This window comes from Lepidothrix coronata, unplaced genomic scaffold, assembly GCF_001604755.1.
Source record: "Lepidothrix coronata isolate B3197 unplaced genomic scaffold, Lepidothrix_coronata-1.0 Scaffold20, whole genome shotgun sequence".
In the NCBI taxonomy this organism is placed as follows: Eukaryota; Metazoa; Chordata; class Aves; order Passeriformes; family Pipridae; genus Lepidothrix; species Lepidothrix coronata.
In genome coordinates, this window is record NW_016690200.1 from 2155685 (window position 1) to 2175749 (window position 20065).

Below are 20065 nucleotides of genomic sequence, written 5' to 3' on the forward strand. Positions count from 1 at the left end.
AGGAGAAATAAGAAAGCCAGAAACTGGAGTGGCTCACAGATGGGAGACAATACTGACTCCTCATATGACCCTGTTCCTCATTCACGGGCTGGAGCTGAGCTGGACTGACTCAGGGGTTTGGGCTACCAGGCAGCTCTTGCACCAAAACCAGGCAATGTGATGACTCAAGATATCCCTTCAATTGCTTGTGAGATGTTTGACTCAGAGCTATCACTTGACCACTGTCTTGTGTGAGGCATTGAGTGAGGAATTAAGACACCAGAGTAGCAGGTTCATATCAGCCAAGGTTCATATCAAGGTTCATATCAAGTTCCTTCAACTTTCTGCCCCTCCCACATCTTTTCCTTTCTCGGTTATGTCCAGCAATACTTTCCAAGTCTGGATAGAGCCATGGGAGCTTGCGGGTTGCGCAGCATTTCACGGAGCACAAGATAATAGTCTGTGTGTGGAGGGACTTTACTAAATCTGCACCTGCCAACAATGCCACGTACTACACACCTGAACTGAATGTAACATTGGCACAAAGTAGTTACATCCGTGAAAAACACTTGTGCTCTCTTGACAAACCATGGCAAGACATCCAGAATTTTTTTCTAATTTTTCTTAAAGCAAAATGTTACATTCCGTTTAAAGGTGTGGATGTGCAGGATCTGCAGGGAATATCATACATATCACAGCAGAATAACTGTCCGAGCAGAGGAAGGGCTGGGAAACACTGATGTAAAGTGTCAGGTTTCGGAGCAGGGAGAACTGCCTGTGAAGTAGCTAAGTAAGGGAGATAAAAACTCGATCAGGGCTACAAAGTGTCTTCAGAATAGACATGGTTAATGCTTGCATACAGAAATGATATGGAGAGGTCTGTAAGGTCAAGAATGCAAAAGATAGGGAAATCCAGCATTCCACTGGCCTTACAGTTCATTTTATTTCACTGCTGTTTACAATTCCCTAGTCACACACCATTTCCCCCTCCCATGCCTCAGATTGAGGGCTGTTCACAGAACAGGGAACTAATCAATATTTATACTGCCTCATTCGCCTAGGCACATCATTTTACCACATTTATTAAAAAAAAAAAATCAATTTTTATGAGGTTTCTCTCCATACAGTATCCATGAGCACCACATACAGAGCAACTGTATCTCACAACACTCCTATAAAGGAAAAGGCACTGAGAAATGAAGCTGCCCGTTGTCAGGGTTGACACTGTGAACATGGACAACATAGTTCAGGGGCTGTGGATTATTTAGGATAAATTCGGTGGAAACAGCACCATCTACTGAGCACCCAACAACCTTCTTGCTGGGACTTTTGGGGCTGGGGTTTTTGGAGGGGAAGGGTCTGCCTGTGCAGCCCCAGGGATGCTGAACGCTCAGCTCCTCAAGTTACTGAGCTCCTGAGATCAGGCTGAAGCTTTCCATCCCTGAGATGACTCCAGTTGCTATGCTGTGATTCAAGTCATCTGCTTTGAAGAAACATGAAAGAATCCTAATGATAAATATACAAAAGAAATCTAGTTAATTCCAGCATGTAGCCCAGTGTATAAACACACATTTCATCCCCAAAAGTCTGTCTTTGTTTGGGCTCACTCCCAAAGCCTGTGCACGCTATTCTGTGTCCCAGGCTCTCTCTCATGTCCCCATCGTGTAGTAACTCATTGGGAGACTAGATTTTGGGTACACTGAGGCACGTTTTTGCTGGCTGGCCGTGACCTCTTGGCCTCTTAGTTGCATGGGGACCCTGATTCTTATAGAATGACCGGTGGGAATATCCACACGGACAGGGCTCTGAGACACGAGAAGGGGGAAAAGAACCACTCAGGGAAAGTTAAGGGCAGGCACAGCTGGGAGATGATTCTCTTCCATGAGGAAGGAGGAGTGTCTCCAGCAGGTGACCGGGGCCGCTCCGCGGACCTGCGGCCTCGGCAGGACTTTGTGGACCGCCCGTGAGCCCGGTCTCTCACAGTGCCCCACGCGTGCTGTCCCTCCCGGGGAGAGGTGCCTCACGGGATCCCCGCCGCCCCACACACACCGTTTTCCCCCCGTTTCCCTCGGGGTTTCCCCCCAGCCATCCGCGCCACCGCGGATTTCTCCACGCCTGACAACAAAGGAGGCGGCGGGGCGGCCTCGGCGGTGACTCAGCGCCGGTCCCGCCCCCGGCCCGCCCCGCCGCTCCCCTCAGGCGCGGCCGGGCCGGCTCCGCGCGTGTGGCGGGGCCGGGCGGACACTCCGTCGGGCATCGAGCGAGTGGCTGCCGCTTCTCTCCTTTCTTCTCTCCCTTCCTCCTCGGCTCCCCCTGCCCTCGACCCCCGCGCTGCCGGGCGGGCAGAGCCGCCCCGCCGAGGTAGGTTCTGTGTCTGCTCCGCACACAAAGGCGCTGGCGCGGAGCGACGGGACAGCCCAGCCCGGGGGGAGGCTGAGGGACGGCGGCTCCCGGGGAGGGGAGCGGGCAGCGGGGGGGTCCCGGGGGGCTCCCCCGGGCCGTGGGGGTCCCGTGGCAGAGCCACGTCTCTTCGCCTTCAGTCGCGAAGGGAAACACGAGGAGTTCATCGCTGCTCTGCATAAAGCGAAGGGGGAGCAAGCAGAAGGGTGTGCGGGGCACCGGGGGTGCTGCCGGTCCCGCCGCCCCCCGCCGGTGTCCCCGGTTCTGCGGGGCCGTGGAGCCTGTGGGTGTTTCAGCTTCTCCGTGGGGCAGCTTTGATTCTCTGGTGACTCTTGCAGCAGTGGGAGCATTCCCACAGCCCGGCCGGGTCTGTGGGTGCGGGCTGGTGGGGCCGGGGGAGTGTGGTGGTGGATGGAAAGAAAAGGTAAGGCGGATAAGTATTATACATGTTTTGTTTCCTATAAGTGCTGCCCTGTGAAATGAGTATTCAGAGCAGCTGAACTTCTGGTGTGGGGAGTGGATGTTTCCTTACAAATCTTTAAAACAAGTAGAAGCTTGGAGCGGGGCAAGCCCCGAGGACCTGCTCTTTCCTGTGCTCCCACCGCTCCAACCTGGATCTGTCAAAGTTTCCCTCAAGGACCAGGAAAGTCCAAATATCCAGATTTTCCTGTGCATTGGGGTGAAAGGCTGCACAGCTGGCCAGGATAACTGCGTGGATAAACGTGTTTTGGGGGTGCACAAGGGGAAACGGTGCAGCGCAGGAGCTCTGTGTGACTGAACTACTTGTTTGCTTCGGCCATTGGATTTTTTTTCATAGCTTAATGAGTTCTGGCATAAATCAATACTGTTTGAGTGCGGTGTCCAGCCGTGGCTGGCATTGGAGCAGAGTCTGTAAGTCCAGGGCATGCTTGTGGCAAACTCAAGAGAGAGGCAGGAACATGTGAACTTTTGGGGTTTTGTGTCACACAAAAATGCAACAAAAGGAGGAAAAGATGCTTCTGTGTGAGCATAGTGTGGTCGCTGTGTATAGTTTGTGGTGGGAGTATTGTTGAATAACTCTGGCAGCAGAGCTGCTATGCCTTTGTGGTACTCCTATGTGTGTGCTAAGTCCTGTAGTACCAGTCAGGATATTCAACTTTCATAGACTTAGCAAGAGAAGTAGAAGCATGGAAGAACATTGCTGAAAATGAGAATGATTGTTGTGGATCTGGTAGGCAATTTAAGAGGCATTTAAACTGTCTTTAATTTCCCTGCGATATGAGCAGGACACTGAGAATCTGTTTCTTTACCGATGGCTGTTTTCCTAGCAATATATGGACAGACAGCGTGTACTATGAATGTGATGGCTGCTTGCTTGTTGTCAGCAATATTTGCTCAGGGACAATAAACAATTGTTTGCTGGGCTTTATTATAAAGAACTACAAATGCCCCATATCTCCTGAAACAAAGCCTTTATTGTCTTAATGCAACTGTGGGCCAATTTCATGCTTGGTATAGTTCCACTGATGTTGGTGGAATTTTGCCAGGGATGATTTTGGCAGGTGAACTGTCACTTCTGTGTCCATAATGCTCAAGAGTAATGTTGCTGTATTGTCTTCAGCACTTGAATATTGTTAATTAAAATGGTATGCTTATGCTTCCCAAAAGTTAGAGGTGGGAGAGTCATCTCATCAGGTCCTCACAATAATTTCCCACTTGCTTTCTCCTTTCTGCTTCAGATCTCATATCCCTTAATTTACTCTCTTCCTTCTTTTTTTCAGTCTTAGCATCTTTTTTCTCTCTTCAAAATTAAGAAGCTTCTCTGAACTTCAGTTCACCCTCGAGCATTTAGAGGTTTTGAGGCAGCCGGTGTTGAACCCTGCACCATCCCTGCACGACTGGGTAAGTGAGGAGCTGTGTGGCAGCTGCAGTTGGGAGATCCTTCTCACACATGCTCTCCTTTACAGGCTGATCTGTGTGGTGGCTTTGGTCGTGCATTTGCTGAAGTGGCAGATTGTTTGTCAGAGTCACGAAGTGGAACAGCCTGGCTTGAGAGCGACTGATAGACCAGGCTGGGGGTGGGGGAGTCACTCAGTTTTTACATAAAGCCACTACTCAGGATGTTGAGAAGCAGCTGGTTTTGAGAACGTTCCTCCATGACATCAGTAAGGACAGGGAAACTACCTAAAAATTGGAGCAGAAGGAAAAATGGGGAAAGATGGAAGGAAATATTCATGTTTACTAGCTGTGGGAAGAAGAGTGGAACTGTTTAACCAGTAATTGGCTCTAACAGAACCTTGGCTCCATCAAAGTTTAAAAAAAAAAAAAAGATTTCACTGAATAAAACTGTGTTATCTTTGTACGTGGTTAACAGTATTAAGTACATGTGGCCAACTCTTAGTCTGTTCTGGGGCTGTGGTAGTTGTAAACAGACCAAATTTCAATGCTCAGCTTGTGCTGAGCAGTTTTGTATCTGATGTCTCTGTGCTGAACAACTTTGTATCTATTTGCATCTCATAAGGACACAAAAAGAGCATGTGAGACACAACTCACGGCTGATGCCGTTCTGGCACAGAATCAAAGAGCAAAATTCATACACCGTCTCACTGTGGAGGGGAAGAAAATGTTCTTAGTGCTTCTTCAATCCAGTGATTAGTCTAAAGTTTGTTCTGGTTTGGCCAGACCTGGCATGTTTTTGAGTATCAGTGGAAGTATGGTTTGCAGCTAACATGATGTTGCCAAGAGCCTGCAGCTCTTCTGTGTTTACTTGAAAAGCTTGTAAGTTGGGGTTTTGATGTTTTGTTTTGACATAAGACAGTGGAAGGGTTCAGCTGTGGAAAGGGAATTGGTCACATGCTAACCTGAACATAAAGCTGCAAATTTGTTAGGAAAAACATATCATATCTTTAGGAGAAATGTAAATTCTGTGGCTACAACTACATTTCTTGGTGATACTTCCTTCCCCTTCCAACATCTTGCATGCTCTTGCCAAGCTTATCTCTAAGCGGGCTTCATTTATATTAATCTTCTAAAATCATACTGAAGTGGAAAGGTGCCCTGTCTTCCCACTGTGGGGAAGACACCTTCCCTTTGCAGATGGGAATTAAAAGCACAAACAAGTAAATGGGTCATCTGTGACCCCACAAACTGGGTAGTGGTGCAAAAACCTGAACTTGTATCTCCTGAGCCACTGGCTAGTGTTGAAATGAAAGTTCTTTCCCCCTGCAAGAAGGAGTAGGAGAAGAGAAGAGGCACGGTATGAAAATTAGTTGGGTTACCTGGCTGTGATGCAACCAGTGGTTGACTGCTTTTCCACCACCCCCATGCACGTAGGTATTTTTTAGACTGTGCAAAACAGAAAGCTTGTGTAATGATAAATGCTTAAACAAAGACATTTGGCATACACAGGAGAGGAAAAAACAAGGGACATTTTTCTCCTCCTTTCTATACCTGCCTTCAAATAGAGGGTTCTGTTTTTACAGATGAGTCTCTGGTTGTATCTTTGGGGGGGTCCTTCATCTGTCTCATTGTACAGTTGTGTGGAGCTGTGTCAGGTGCCAGCAGAAGGGCAGAGAAGGCTTTGCAGAGCCAAGAGGGTCATGGCAAGACCAGGGCTGCCTTTCTGTGACCACACCAGATGGGTGAGGTGATGAGAGTGCAGATCCCCACCCTGAGAGACCAGTCTTGTGTTTTCTAAAGGGGTGGCTGCTGTTCCTTGTGCTATGCACAGGCACTCACGTTGCTACGTGGCTGCTCTTCTGCTTCAGGGTGTTGGTGTGAAGGGCTGTGGGTGTTGCATGACAGTGGGGAGCTGCGTGCGGCAGTTCTGCTGTGGCAGAAATGTTGCAGGGGTTATATGAGCAATGAGCATTGGTGTCTGCAAGAAAAGGAAGGATGTGGTCTTTTCTTACTCTTTCTATACAGTTTGAAGCACTGGAGGGTACCTGCTACCTCTGTGTTTTTTTCACTCTGAGAAAAGTTTGAAGAAATGCTTTTCCTTACAGCGCTGTGCTTGGTGCTTGACGGTTATCATTGCGAAATCTGTCACAGTTGTAACTTTGGTTTCAAAACATGTTTTGAGCTGACAGACTACGTCTTGTGTTTAGGCCAGTGCTGTAAGTTTTGTGTACTGAAGGGTAGGAAACTCACAGGTGGGAGAACAGCGTTTCCAAGTTGTGTCTATAAAAGAACAAGTCACAAAGACTTTGGAGCAGTTGTGTGAAGTGCTTTGTCTGCCGGTCAGTGTCATATATTAAAATAACTCTTGAAATCAGTAGTTACTCTAATGGTTAAGCCTGGGTCTACAGCTGAAAGAGCAGGTTTTGTGGTAGCTAGATCTAGTGTGGCATGGAGTTTACTGAGTCTTAGCAGGTCATCAGCTTGCTTAGACGGGATGAGGATCCTAGTTTCATGGTGTCATCAGGGAGCACAAATGCAATAACCTTTGCCTTATTTAGCTTTATTTATCCTAGAAGCAAAACTCTTGTATTTGCTTACATTTTAAAAATTTCTCTGGCAATGTGAAGGCAGAAGGTTGCCTTTTGGGCACATACATGCTCCTCATCAAAAAGAGGAATAGCACAGTCATTTAGGAACAGGGAGCAAATCTCTTTCTTTTAGACAAGCTCAATTTATTTAGTTTTACATTTACACTGCAGTTTTGGGCAGCATATGTGCCCTCAGGATGAACTGTAAAACCTCTGTTCTGCCCTTTAGCCAATCTCAACCTTTTACATTTAATGCCCCTCAGTGTGAGCTGCATTAGAGTCCTGTAGAGAGCTTGTGATGACAAAGCATGAAAAGTGCTGCTGCTATCAGGGGTGCTTTAATGCACTGGAGAGCAATGTTGCTGCTTTTTGTGGTGGGATGAGTCTTATTTTTTACCTTATACCTGGGAATTGCTTACCTTTCTTGTAAGCTGTAGAGCTGAAACCCACAAATGCTTCTGAAGGAGAAACTGTGCTCATGTTTGACTTTGGTTGAAGCTCTGCTTTGCAGTATAGTATATTTTATGGAGGGGAAACTTTGTTGCTTTATAGAGGGAAACCCACATTAAGCTGCTTCTGCTTACTTGCATATTGAGAGTTCTTCTGTCCATCTTCAAGGACATTCAGTTCACCAGTGCCCACTAGTGCCAACTAACTCAGCAGGCCCTGTGGCATCTGCTCTGAAGTAGAGGCAAGTACTGCCAGTCAAAGGTATTTCAGCAGCAATGGCACTCAGTGGGTTGGCAAGAGGTAGGATGATGATGGGAAATAATAGAACAATTCTTTTCATTCCTTGCCTGTACAGTGAGTGGGTATTTGTCAGGCCTTATGGACATACACAGGCTTTTGTTCTGGTGCTAATAATAAATAGAGTTCACAGCTCTGAGTAGTCAGGACGATGTGGCGAGAAGTGGGTCAAGACCATTCGTGTGTGCATAACTGCACTCCTAATCTAGGCCAGTGCCTGTGCTGGATGCTTCTAAACAAGCTGAAAAGATTTCAGGGAAGCTGGAGTTTATGCTGTCAGCTGGATGAAGTGCACCTCTAGCTGAGTGGAGCACTTAAGGACAGGGATCAGAATGGATGGTCTGGAGTAGCTTTGCATGTTAGGAGGACCACAGAGGTACAGCTTTACTGTTTAGTACCTCTGAAGAGCTGGAAGTTTAGTTTGAGCCATAGGAAATTTTCTTCTTTCTGGCAGGGCAACTTGCTGAGCAGCCTTTCAAATGTGTGCACTGCTCTGCTGTTTCCACTGAAATATGTCTCTGCTACCTCAGTTTCCTCTGAAGTGTCACTGGGGACAAAGGTGATTTGCTCAGTGTTGCACTGCATTGCTGCAATGTCCTTCAGACTTGCTGTGGTAGATGAGCTCCTTGGTCCACTTCAAGGAAGAGTGGGTGCCTGGGCTCGCCCTGAGGTGCAGTTAGGGACTTGGCTGCTGGAAGAAGAAGAAAGACAACTTCCATGTGAAGCCACTGGGATTTGTGGTGTTAATTTTTGGAGAGAATAGGGGGGAGTTTGATTGGGTTATGATTTCTTTTATGATACTACAATTGGGGGTTTTTTTTCAATCTTAGAACTTTGAGGTTACTTGTCCTTGAGGATGAGCTCTGACATATAATGCAAGCTGTAATACACATGTTTAACTCTCAAAATACCTGGCACGTCACTGCTGCTCACTGAAAACAGTCTGTCAGAAATCTGTGCCCAGGTTTGGGTGACAATGGAGGAAAGGATAGGGAAAGAGTCATGGTAGTATTGGGATTTCTTGGCTGGGAGGTGGTACTTTGGTACTTCTAAAAGTAAACAACCTTTTTCTTCCAAGCCTCAAGTATATTTGAGGCCATTTCTCTCTGTAATGTGCAGAAGCAAACAGGAATGTACCTGATGTCTCGGGTTGTGTAGGCAGTGGGCTTTGCCAGGCAAAGAGATGACCTTTCAAAGGTGAGCACGGCTTGCCTTCCACTGTCCCATCATCCTCCTGTGTCCTTTGTCATACTGAGCAGTGCAGTGATACAATACTTGATTAGAAGTGTTCAGGAGCAGGGAGTCTGGTGTATTCTGGAAGGAAGCCCTGGCTGTGCAAGGGCTTGTCCTTGTGTGCTGTTTGTTACCACAGATGGCAACTGTGGGAGCAGGGTGGCTCTCCAAAGGCAGTCTTGGCATGCCTGTTACTCTTCATTAATCTGTTTGTTCTTTCAAGTACGAGAAGGCTGGACAAGTCATAAAACTCTTACGCAAAATATAAGCATATTCTTCCTTTTTCAGAAAATACCTTAAAAGCTAGCTGTAGAATTAAAAATATTCAATGTCTCTGAAGAGCAGAAAGCATTTTCCTCTTGGTGTGAAGCTGCATCCCATCGAAAAGTCTCAAAAAATATTTTTCTGAAGTTTAGCAACAAGAAAGCCAGCCCTGAAGCTTGTTATGAAGACTGGAGTTTGTGAATGTCTGTGCCAATCAGTCTCAAGTGAAGGATTTAGTTTAAAAGGCTGAAGCACATGTTACAGATGCCACTGGATCAAAACCCTCTTTTGGGGAAGTTCAAATCTGAGTTCATGGGCCTCTTGCTTTCTCTGTAGTTAGTGAATCATGAAACAACAAAAAGAGGGAAAGGTTGAAGGCATCAGCTGGTTGTGTTAGATGCTACATCCTTTTCATAGTCATGCAAAAGTGCTGAACCTTCAAAGTGCAATGACTGATTATATATTTTTTTTAATGTAGTGTGTAAACAGAATAATATAAATTTCCTTGCTTGAGAGTGTGAGGACAAGTCAGCACATGAAGTTGGAAAATAAGTGTGCCAAGTATTGTTTTGTTTTCCAGTTGCCTAAGGGCCCTTCCTGCCTAGCACTGTCCTAAAGAGACAGTCTCTGCCCTGAGGAATTTGCAGTTTAAATAAGGAAAAGTGTGTGAATAGATATTGGGGACACAGAAGGTGAAGCATGTTGGTGTGGGTTGGGTTTTTTTGTGACACCTGCTCAGTAGTTTTGAGAGTTGAAATAGAAAAATTTTTCTTGCATCAGAGATCAGTTTGCACTGAATGCAGCTGCTTTGCTGGAGAGACAGCTTTTTAGTGAAACTTCCAGTGTATCTTTATGTGTCTATATAAAGGTGCTTCATTGCTCATGTTTATTGCACTGCAGGGAGAAATTTTGACACTGTAAGCTGTCCCATAGGGATCTATACAATTTCCAGATAGTTAGGTCTACTTTTTCTCTGTAGAAGCACTAAAAAGGCATCTCCTCAACCTTGTTACCTATTTCCAGGTAACTAATAGGATTAACAGATCCAAGACGACGTGTTCCTTTAGCTAAATGTAATCCATTTGCCAGCTTCAGCCAAAAATATTGCAAGGAGAAGCACAGGCCTATATAGTAAATCTTATTTTCAAAGAAAACGAGGCTTAATAAAAGTTGCACCAGTGCTTTTTTTTTTCTAGAAAATTTCTGCAACTGCTGTCACTTTAATTGTGAAGTCTTAGACAACTCTAAAAATTGGGGGCCAGTTTGAAATGCAGAGTCAAAGGTCAGCCAGGTCAGGGATACTGAGACAGCTTTTTAAAGAAATGGGGTGAAGAACTTGAAAAGAGAGTAATGTATTTAAAACCTGGAGGACCTCTTATGCTGTAGCCATATGGATACCTAAGTAGCTAAATTTTCTGCTCAAATTGTAATTCCTGTGTCTGTCTAGTCTCTTCCTAATCCGCTGCCATGATTTCCTATGGCTGAGTAGTTCTTCCTTCCCTCAAAGCTGTCACAGAGTTGGTAGCACGGGATGACTGCAGGCAGCATCTGCCAGGGAGAGGCTCTTACTTCTGTGGTGCTGAGGCTGTGGTCTGCTCAGTGTGGGTTGGACACAGCTTTGCCCCAGAAGGATGCCCAGGTTTACAATGTTATGCTAATTAAGGTCTGGGTGTCTGCTGTACATAATTTTTAATTGCTGAAGCATCCTCATATCAGCTTTCAGCAAAGTTGTTCTTTGAATCATTTTTTCCCCTTTTCCTTTGCCTCAGAATTATGCAAGAAAAGGAAACTGGTTCCTGAAGCACAATACTGTCACCTGTTTTGCTGTCCTGTGGATTTTTATTTTTGTATTGATGGAAGGCTTTGTTTAAATGTTTAATTCTTTTGATGGCCAGCATCTGGTAGCATACAGAGGGAGGCTGCATGTGTAATGCCTGTTCTGTGCACCAAAAGGCAAGAGTTCAGAATGAACTTTGAAGTAGAGGAGTGTGTGTTTTCGAAGAGTTTATTCCTTTCAGCATTGAAATTGAATTAACAAAGAGTCCCATCAAATTTGGCATAGCATGCATTGATAAAATGGTACTTTGTTAAATAACTGCTTTAAGGGATCATTCCAAACCCTTCCTCCCATTTTAGTATTGGATATTAATCTCCCTATTGCAAGTAACATCAGCACTTGTAGAATTAAGAATTAAAGTTTGAGCCGGTGGTGAGTTCTTTTATTCCTATTTTATCTCTAATGATGAAGAAGCCTCAGCTGATTTCCCGTTCAGGTTTAATGCTTCACAAGGCTCGAGATTCATCTTTACTTTGTCTCCAAAATCTCACTTGGGTTTAGGGTATTTCCTCTTCCTAATAGGAAGCTGATTAATTGGTTGCTAAAACAGCCACAGATGCAGTGAATTTACTCTCTAAGTGCATACACACCAGATTACACATACTGGTCAACAAAACATTGAATAGCACAATTAACTTATCACTGTAAAAGAAATGACATAAGGAGCTCGTATTCCTCTGGGTATTTTTCCCCAGGAAGGGGACTGGAAAAAAAGTCTGCACACTAAAAAAATCTTAAGATTAAATGTCTTTGTAATCAATATACTTGTGGGGTGGGTTTTTTTGCTTGTTTGTTAGGATGCTGTGAACTCAGCTCAGAGTATCATGGCTTGCTAAATGGGAGGCTTTAGAAGTGTGCTGTAAGAAATGGTCTCCCTGAGGAAGGAAAGGATATGAGAGTTCAACAAGCCATTTACAAAAATTACAATCATTCCGGTTAATGTGGTTAAAGTAGGTAATTTTTGCGTAGAATTTTAGAGTGGTATATTTGAAAAACTGACTGTGTCAGGGTAAACAAATCATTCCAATATCTATTTAAAGTACATAAATATTTATTATTGTCCTTCTTTTACAGATTGAGGAACAAAGGCTGAATTGACTTGCCTACAGCTATAACTAATTAATACAAGGATAGAATTTGAACTTGGGACTTTGAACCAAGAGAAGAATAAACAGATGAAACACTGCAAATGGAAACATAATGAACAGATAATATAAACTTTACATTTCAAGCATAAACTACTACCCTAATACAGAAATTATCTTTTTGTAAATGCCTTTAGGCAAGTAGGCAGCCTAAAAAGCTGCTTCTTACTGAAAACATGAACTGGTTAGACCAGATCATTACCTTATTTGCCAGTTTTGTCTGTGCTGCATTACCCCCATTAAGCTTGTTGCTTCTGAGAAAATTCCTAAAGACAAATTGGAATTAAAATTAAATTTTCAAATAACTGAAGTTCATATAAAGAAAACCAGGCAAATTACACTTCATCTTGAAAAACTGCAGCAAAATCATGTTAGAGATTTCCTTTACTTATCTCCCACATAGATTATTGGTGTGAGTCACTCAGAGCACTTGTACGAAATGTGGGAATGGAGCTGACTCAAAGACAAGTGATTGGCATCATTTTATGGGATGTCACCAACTGCAGCTTCATTAAATGGCATTTTTCTCTCCGTCTTGGTCAAATGTTAATTTTCATTGCAGTTTAGTCTGAGCATAGCATAAATGTGTTTTTTGGTTTTGGCAAGTTCTCTGGATCCCAAGGGCCATCACCTTTACTTTTTTGATGTAAAGGACAATGGATCTCAAAGCACAGTTTTCCCTTGCTTCTCTAAGTTGCATTCTGTTACACTCACACAGTTACTGCCCTACTTCAGTTTTGTGCATTCTGGGAGAACAGCGCAGTCCTGTAACAAGATTTGGGATTTGCCCCCCCCCCCTTTCTGGAAATTCCTTTGGAAATAATTTTGGAAAGAATTTAATGAATTGTAGTATCTAGCATTTTCAGTCAATGCCTTTGTGTCACTGATGAAAATTGAGAGGTAGGAGGTTTTTAGTGGCATTTCTGTATAACTTTAAGCAACTTCAGACTTTCATAATGAAAATTTTTCGTTTCTAAGCTTGCCAAGTTAAAAAGCAAAGAGAACTTCTCTTAGTATTCTGGGCTTCTAAATGTCTTCTGGACTGGATGTTGTTTGAATTGAGTTTCTTTGCCTTAACTGTCTTGTTTGCTCTGTTGTTTGTGATTCATTTGAATGTGAACTAGCCAGCACTTGAATAATGAAAAACCTAAAGTAAATAAGTGACAGTGCATGCTAGAGAATCAAAAGGCTCTACTATGAGCCGTGGTGCTCTTCACAACAATTTAAATATCTTTCTGTAAACAAACTGTTGAATGAAGAGTGGTTGAATGGAAGCTGAAAAGCTTGACTCATTCAAGTTTGGGACATTGAAAGTCTAGACTAGATTTAAGTGTTATTACTTTGAAGTCCTTAGAAGAGGGGTAGAAGAATGTTTTTAAAAGGGCTTTCTTTACCTTTGCCTAGGGTTTATAATTTAATCTAGGGTTTGGAGGATTAGAATGGATTTATTCTCATTGTGGCAGAGTTAGACCTTGTTACATTATCCCATACAGGACAATTTGTTAAAGGTTAGTAGTTTGTCTCTTTTCCCCTAAAGTGAAAGATGCTTTAGATTGTAGATGCCAATTCTGTAAATAACAAACAACAGGAAATTTGTAGAATGACTGAAAGTGGTTTATGAACATGACTAAAGTTTCAGATTCTTTCATCATATTGGTGTGTTTTTCCTAATAGAAGAGGTCTTTGTATTTTAACCAGAAGCCAGAACTGTCCTACAGAACACCTACTTTCAGAAGGAATGCAGGCAGGTAGGTAGGTTACATTAGAGCTGATCGTTTCTTCATCTTCACGTTTGATAAATTTTGACAGAAAGTGGGTCAGACTGTAATACTAGCCTGGAAAGAAAATGAAATGTGAAATAACTTCAACAACTACAAAAAATGGCTGGTACCATATGTTTGTACCATACATATTTCTGCTACTGCCTGAAGCTGTAAACTTTCTAGCTGATCTGCATGAGATAAGCTTGCATGAATCTTTCACTCCATCATCACATATTTGACCTCTTTTGTGTTGCATAACTACATCCCTTTGTCATGCAGTTCACGTGTGGTCAGTGTGGGGATCCCCTAGTTTTGCCTTCCATAAACCTTGGTTTTGTTTTTCTGACAATTAATTTCCTGTTGATTCAAATTCAAAAATTTGTTTGCTTGTTTGTTGCTTTTAACATTCTTCCAAAGGCTGTTACTTGTAAGTGTTGTCTCTGAAAGCCTGTCAGAACCTGGACTCCTGGCTGAAGTCTTTCATTGCTCAGCTACCGGTTTACATTGTAGGAGAGCTTCACGAAGGCTTCAGACCCTTTAAAACCTTCAAACCCTTTAAAAATTCAGCTGAAACCAGCCAAAAGTTATGAGGAGGGGTGCCAGTGCACACTTAAATTATCACACAAGAAATCCAAGAAGATTGTTTAATTTAAATTCTTAACTTCTTAAAATTTTGACCTGGCCCTTTATTTGCTTCTTGGTTATGGTACAAGTCTCTCTCTGGAGAGACTGTGTGTTCTGCTGTGTTTTTGCAGCTTAACTTTGTACCAAGGGAAGTCCCTGTGGTGGCTCTCGCAGTCTGGTTTTGCTAGAGCCATACTGATTTTACTAAGATAGGGGCATCAGAATAGTGTCCTAGAGTTGTCCTACTTCTTATGTGAATGCTTTACAACATGGTTGCTACCTTTTTAGAAAGGCTGTTGTGCAAGCAAACCACACCGATTTCCTTCAGCATTATTTAACTGCCAACTCGTGGGTAGACGAGATGGGGAACAGTAGATGTGCTTTCGTTCTTGCTGACTTTCTGACCAATGAACCATATTAAATTTTGTAAAGCTAAAGGTGGGAAAAAACCCAGTGTATTTCAGTCCCCTCCTTTGGTTACAAAAATAAAGGCTAATGTTAATTTATCACTCCCCTCTCAGAGCTTTCTGTAACTGCATGAGCTACTTGGTTAATTCAATGACATGTGCAACACAAAGGCTTGAAAATTGGAATGGATCAGAAACTCCTATTATTTCAAATTGTTATGTAGTTGTAAACTGGCTTCAGGCCTTTGAGTTGAAAGATTAAAAATTGATTACAACGTGCTGCTGGGTTGTATCACAGAGAGATAAAAGTTGATTTTGCATGAAGTGGAAACTTAGACACACTTGTGTGGAACTCAGTAAGCTCACGGTGAGTATATGTTGGCTGCCTTTTTTTTTTTTTTACAGTCACAGATTATATCATAAAGCAATTTATTTGTATCAGTGGCCTGTCACATCATGTAGGATCAATCTTTGCTTAAATAGGGAATACTTATTAAGGAAAGCTGCTGCAGACCAGAGCTTGCATTCTAGCGTTGTTATCTCTGCGGGCCAATAACCACATGTTTTATCTGGTATTCTTCCCAGTGCACGAACATGCCTAGTGAGTAACACATGAAAACCAAATATAACAAGGGTTGATACATTTGGCCGACTTGCAGACTATAAGGATCTCATTATTTTTTCCTACTTCCTGCCTTTGTTTTTTTTATTTGAAATTTATCTGTTTAATACAGCATTTTGCCTTAGCAGCCTAGGCAAGGTCCTTTCCCATTTCATCTGCAAATTAGTCTTTCTATGGATATGGCTACGTTGAATGTTGAATTTGATTGTTATTTATTTATATTTGTAGTAGCTCTTTTTATTTGTCTCTTGCAGGAAGTTACATAGTTATTTTTTCTTTTCATTTTGTTTTGTACATAAAGGAAGGCTAAGGATCACACTGTACAGGGAGAAAAAGGTAGGAGGATGTCAGAAAGGTACCACTTACTACTATCAATAAAACTTTAATTAACTAAATGCTCTGTCTGGCCTCTTTCCCATGTAATATATAAAAATCAGAGAGACTCTTGTAAGTCATTATTACTGGTTATCAAAAATACTTACATTTCCATCCCACAGTGAAGCTGAAGAAGAATTGCCTAGCAAGTCTCAATATGCAAAGAAATCTTGGTTATTCAGCTTATGCATTTCCCTACATTTACATGCTTGCACTGGTGTACTAAAGAGTTGCCTTTATCAAGCCAATCCATATTTAAAACCTTTGTACCTGCAAAAAGTATGAGTTCCACAGCAGAATTCCTGCTGACATTCTTGTAAGGTCTGCCCAGGGTTTGTAGAATCACAGAAAGGGAAGGGACCTTAAAGATCATCTCATTCCAACCTCCTGCCATGGGCAGGGACACCTTCCACAAGCCCCATCCAGCCTGGCCTTGAACACTTCCAGGGTTGTCTCAATTTACTGCAGTATCCAGGATGCCACCTGCAGAATTCTTGGGAGAGAAAAACTCCTGTTCAGCAAAGCCTGTGCCTTGCCTCCTCCTGTACCATTAACCTGGTTCCTGTTGACGTAAGGTCTTCATGGGAAGGGAGTAACTCAGGATTTAAACTGTCTGAGCAGGAATTGGGCAGCTGGGCTTTCAGTGCAGATGGCGACTCATCTTTCCTCCCCCAGGAGGAATGAACCTCCCTGCTCCAAACTTCTGTGAGGTTTTTGATAATTCTCAACTTTTTCTGCTGGAGACCAGTAACAGCCTGCCCTCTTCTCCAGAAATGATTGAACCAGTATCGGTGCTAACTGCAAGTGGATGTCCTTAGGCTTGCAGTTACAGTCATGAGTAATGAGGGAAACAACAACTCTGCCTGTCTTGCTTTAATTTTTCTTGTATCTCCTGGTTTTTGTCTCTAATCTTCAGGCTCAGACAATGAATGAGGTTTAACTGTGGGTCCTAACACTGAGCTGATTATGCACAGATCTGCAGGTCAGATGTTAAGCTGTCAGAAGGGAGACTTGCTGTGCTGCCTGAGATGAGGTGGTGTCTTCTTAGATCCACATCCGACAAACCAGGAGTTATTGTGGCCTCCCAGAGCCCAGTGGTCCCTGGGTGCCCTCCTGTGTGTATCACAGGAGGGGAGAGTACAGAGACAACATCTGCACTGTTATAAGTGCAGCCCTGGTACGAGGTGTGAGCTGGGACTCCTGTTGGCTGCATCTTTGATGTGACTGTCCCCTAGTCACCCTCCTGTGGGCTGATGCTGTGGGATTGTGGTGCCCTCTTTCCAAAGGGTCACGTTCATCACCTACTGCAGGAACCAGTGGGACTGTACTTGGGTTGCCCTTGTGCAGTGTGGGTGCTGGTGGCCAGGGATGAACTCCAGGCAATGTTACCTACCACTGAGCCTGGCCCAAGAGGGCTTCTTGATTGCCCATTTCCCATAAATTGCAGATGCTGTCAGAGAGTCTCCTGGCTCGGCTTTTTCTTGGCAGTGTTGTTGCAAGAAAGCATTTTTAATAGTTGCTTTTCACCATCAAAATGATTACTCTGCCATGAATCAGAGCTGACTTAGATGCAGGTGAAACATGACTCCCTAAGCTGAGGTGTCTCAGCCAGACCCCCAGAGCAGTTGAGCTTATGGCACATGAGCTACCTTACATCATCCCTGTGTCCCTGCGGGGGGGTTTGCCACAGCTGATAGCAGCCTCTTGTGACAGCCTGCACAGGGTGAGGGAAATCCACTCCCTACAGATGGAGAGACCTGGTGACCACAAGTGGGATTCTCTGTTGAGAGCTCGGACTTCCCAGGGCTGCTCCTTGAGGCACAGGAAAATCCATCATTTTCTTCCAGCCCATTTTTTTTAGTTCCTGGTTCACCACTCAAGTTAAATTTCCTTTAATGTGTTCTTTACGTTTTCAGCTTTAAAAATGTGGGAAAGGCTCTCCCATGGCAGGCTGTAATATAGTGCAAGTAACTACTTCAGAGCTGGCCCCTGCGCTGCGTCTTGCCCTCTCATCTGTCATCAGTTCCCTCCTGTGTTTTGTGAAGTTTTTGCTTTGCTCCTGACTGTGGCACAGCAAAAAGTGAGCTCATGGGGAGCTCAAATTACTGTTGAACCAGTCCTGATCTGCTTAATGGAAACCTTCCTTCTCCAAACCCTTTTGCACTCCTTTTACTTAAGTCATAAAAATTCTTCTGTTTGAACTTCATGAAAACAAACCAAAACCCTCTCTGTGTTACAAAACACTTTGGTTCCTTTCCCTGGTTTTGTTTCGCATTATTTACTGAACTGCTGCTGGAGGAGCGTCTTGGGGTAAAAAGACACTGCTTCTTAGCCAAACAATTTAAATTTTTCATCAAGGGAGATGTATAACCAAACTCTTTGTGAAATGAGTTAACCATCCATTCCAGCTCAAAGCTTTAAATAGGAAGCGTGCATCATTTCAAAAGCCAGGAGAATTTGGACATGATAGGGTGCGGATGAAATAGTACTTCAGCAGCTGTGAACATAAAGGAAAACGTCTGACTGGTTCTGGCAAAAGCTGGCATAAATTTGTACTTTCGGGTGTATGTGTGTGCATCTGAGCTCGTGAGACAGAGTGAATTTTTGCATGTTACACTGAGTGGTATGTGAGCATCAACCCATATTTACAAAATTCTGTGGTAAGTGTCTTTTAGTATTTTTTCCTGAGGCAGAGATGTGCCAGGATCTATTTTAGACCTTGTTAAAGTAAATTCCATCTCTCCTTTTGTATTCTACTTCTGCTTTTTGGCTTTCTATGCTACTGGCTAATCTGTTAGAGATGCTTAGGTTTAAAGGGATCTCAGTTGCACAGTCATTCATGTGAACAAAAAAATAAATTGTATTTACTTCTGGTTTTTTTCTCTGAACTCCTTGTTACCCTTGTTTTTTTTTGAGATGGTGTGATATTGTCTAAGTTATTTTGGCAGGTTGTGGAAAGATTTTTAAAATGGTCAGCCTTGCTTTTATGCAGGAAACACTTCAGTATCTTCTGCCTTCAGAATTTCAGCAAACCCACTATCACTGTAGAATCATTTGGGTGTGGGTTCTCTCCAGTTGCTATCTTTGACTTTCACAAGGATCTGTACATGTTTAAAAAAATTTAATGATAACTAATAAGATATTTTAGCCCTGTAGACTCATTTCTCTGTAAGCATTCGGCAAATAACTCTTATTGAGATCAATGGTTTCCTGTGTTTTATTAGCACGGCAGTTTCAGCTGGTCCTGTAATCTCACATTTCTTTTTATAACTATTTTATAAGGAGAAGGACCCAGTTAAACCAGTTCAGGTTTCTCTGTTACAGTGCTCTAATCTTTGCCCTCATTGTAACATGCCTGTCATGGCTGTCCATCTGCTGTGCTTCCCAAGCCTCTGGCACATCCCCCTGGCACACCTGCATTTGTACGCCTGCAGTCACTTATGCAGCCATATCTTTTTGACCATCTTTACCTCCTTTTATCCTGGTGTGTACACAAAAGCACGTAATCCCATGTTTGCTTGGTATTTTTTAGCCAACAGAGGCTGAGGTTAGAAGGTGGCTCCACCTCTCTGTGCTGGACTCCTCTTGGCACTGAAGCCTCCCAAGCCGGAGCTTCATTCCCGTTGCAACTACTGACTCCAAAGCAGGGCTGGTGCAGGGAGATGGGAGAAGTGAGGGGGAGAGCGGGTGGCAGCTGCTGCAGGGTAATTAGGATGGCTTCTGCTATCCGATATAGGGACCCAGGTGGTTTCTGTTGTTGCCAATAAAGGTGAGGATAAAAGGTAGGCCAGGAAAGAGGGGCCATCCTATACCTGTATCCATTGCCCGAGTGCAGGTAGCTGGGCTGTCGCAAGAAGAAGAGGAGAACTTTAGCTCCTGGGGCCTTGTGCCTCCAAGAGTTGTTTGCTGCTTCTCCAAAGAAGAATAGTGCAGGTAACCAGAGCCAGAAGGCTTCTGCTGGACCTAGGGCTGGTGTGAATCTGATTGTGCTCTGGTAAGTGGTAAAGCCATACTACTGTGGTCTTCACTGCAGGTCTAACTGGTGGCTCCGTGAGGTATGGAAGCATCCACTGTGTTTGTGCCTTTGTCTTTGCATCATTGTGATACAGGAGTGAGTCTCGTCCAGGGTGAGATCAGGGGAGTTTATTTTAGGTTCTCAGTTGGGGCAAAAAGACTGAAATGCTAACTGCAAATTCAAGGTTG

At 43.6% G+C, this 20065-nt stretch overlaps 1 protein-coding gene across 2 annotated transcripts in view; it reads left to right on the plus strand.

The window, feature by feature from the left end:
* Positions 1-2188: 2188 nt before the first annotated feature.
* Positions 2189-20065, plus strand: part of FAM107B (family with sequence similarity 107 member B) — a 59801-nt gene continuing 41924 nt past the window's right edge. The window contains exons 1-2 of one of the 2 annotated variants that reach the window (XM_017807852.1): positions 2226-2340; positions 4140-4260. The gene's annotated coding sequence lies outside the window, so the exon portion shown is untranslated. Of the gene's footprint in view, positions 2341-4139; positions 4261-20065 lie in introns of both variants that reach the window. The other variant, XM_017807854.1, reaches the window with a different exon arrangement.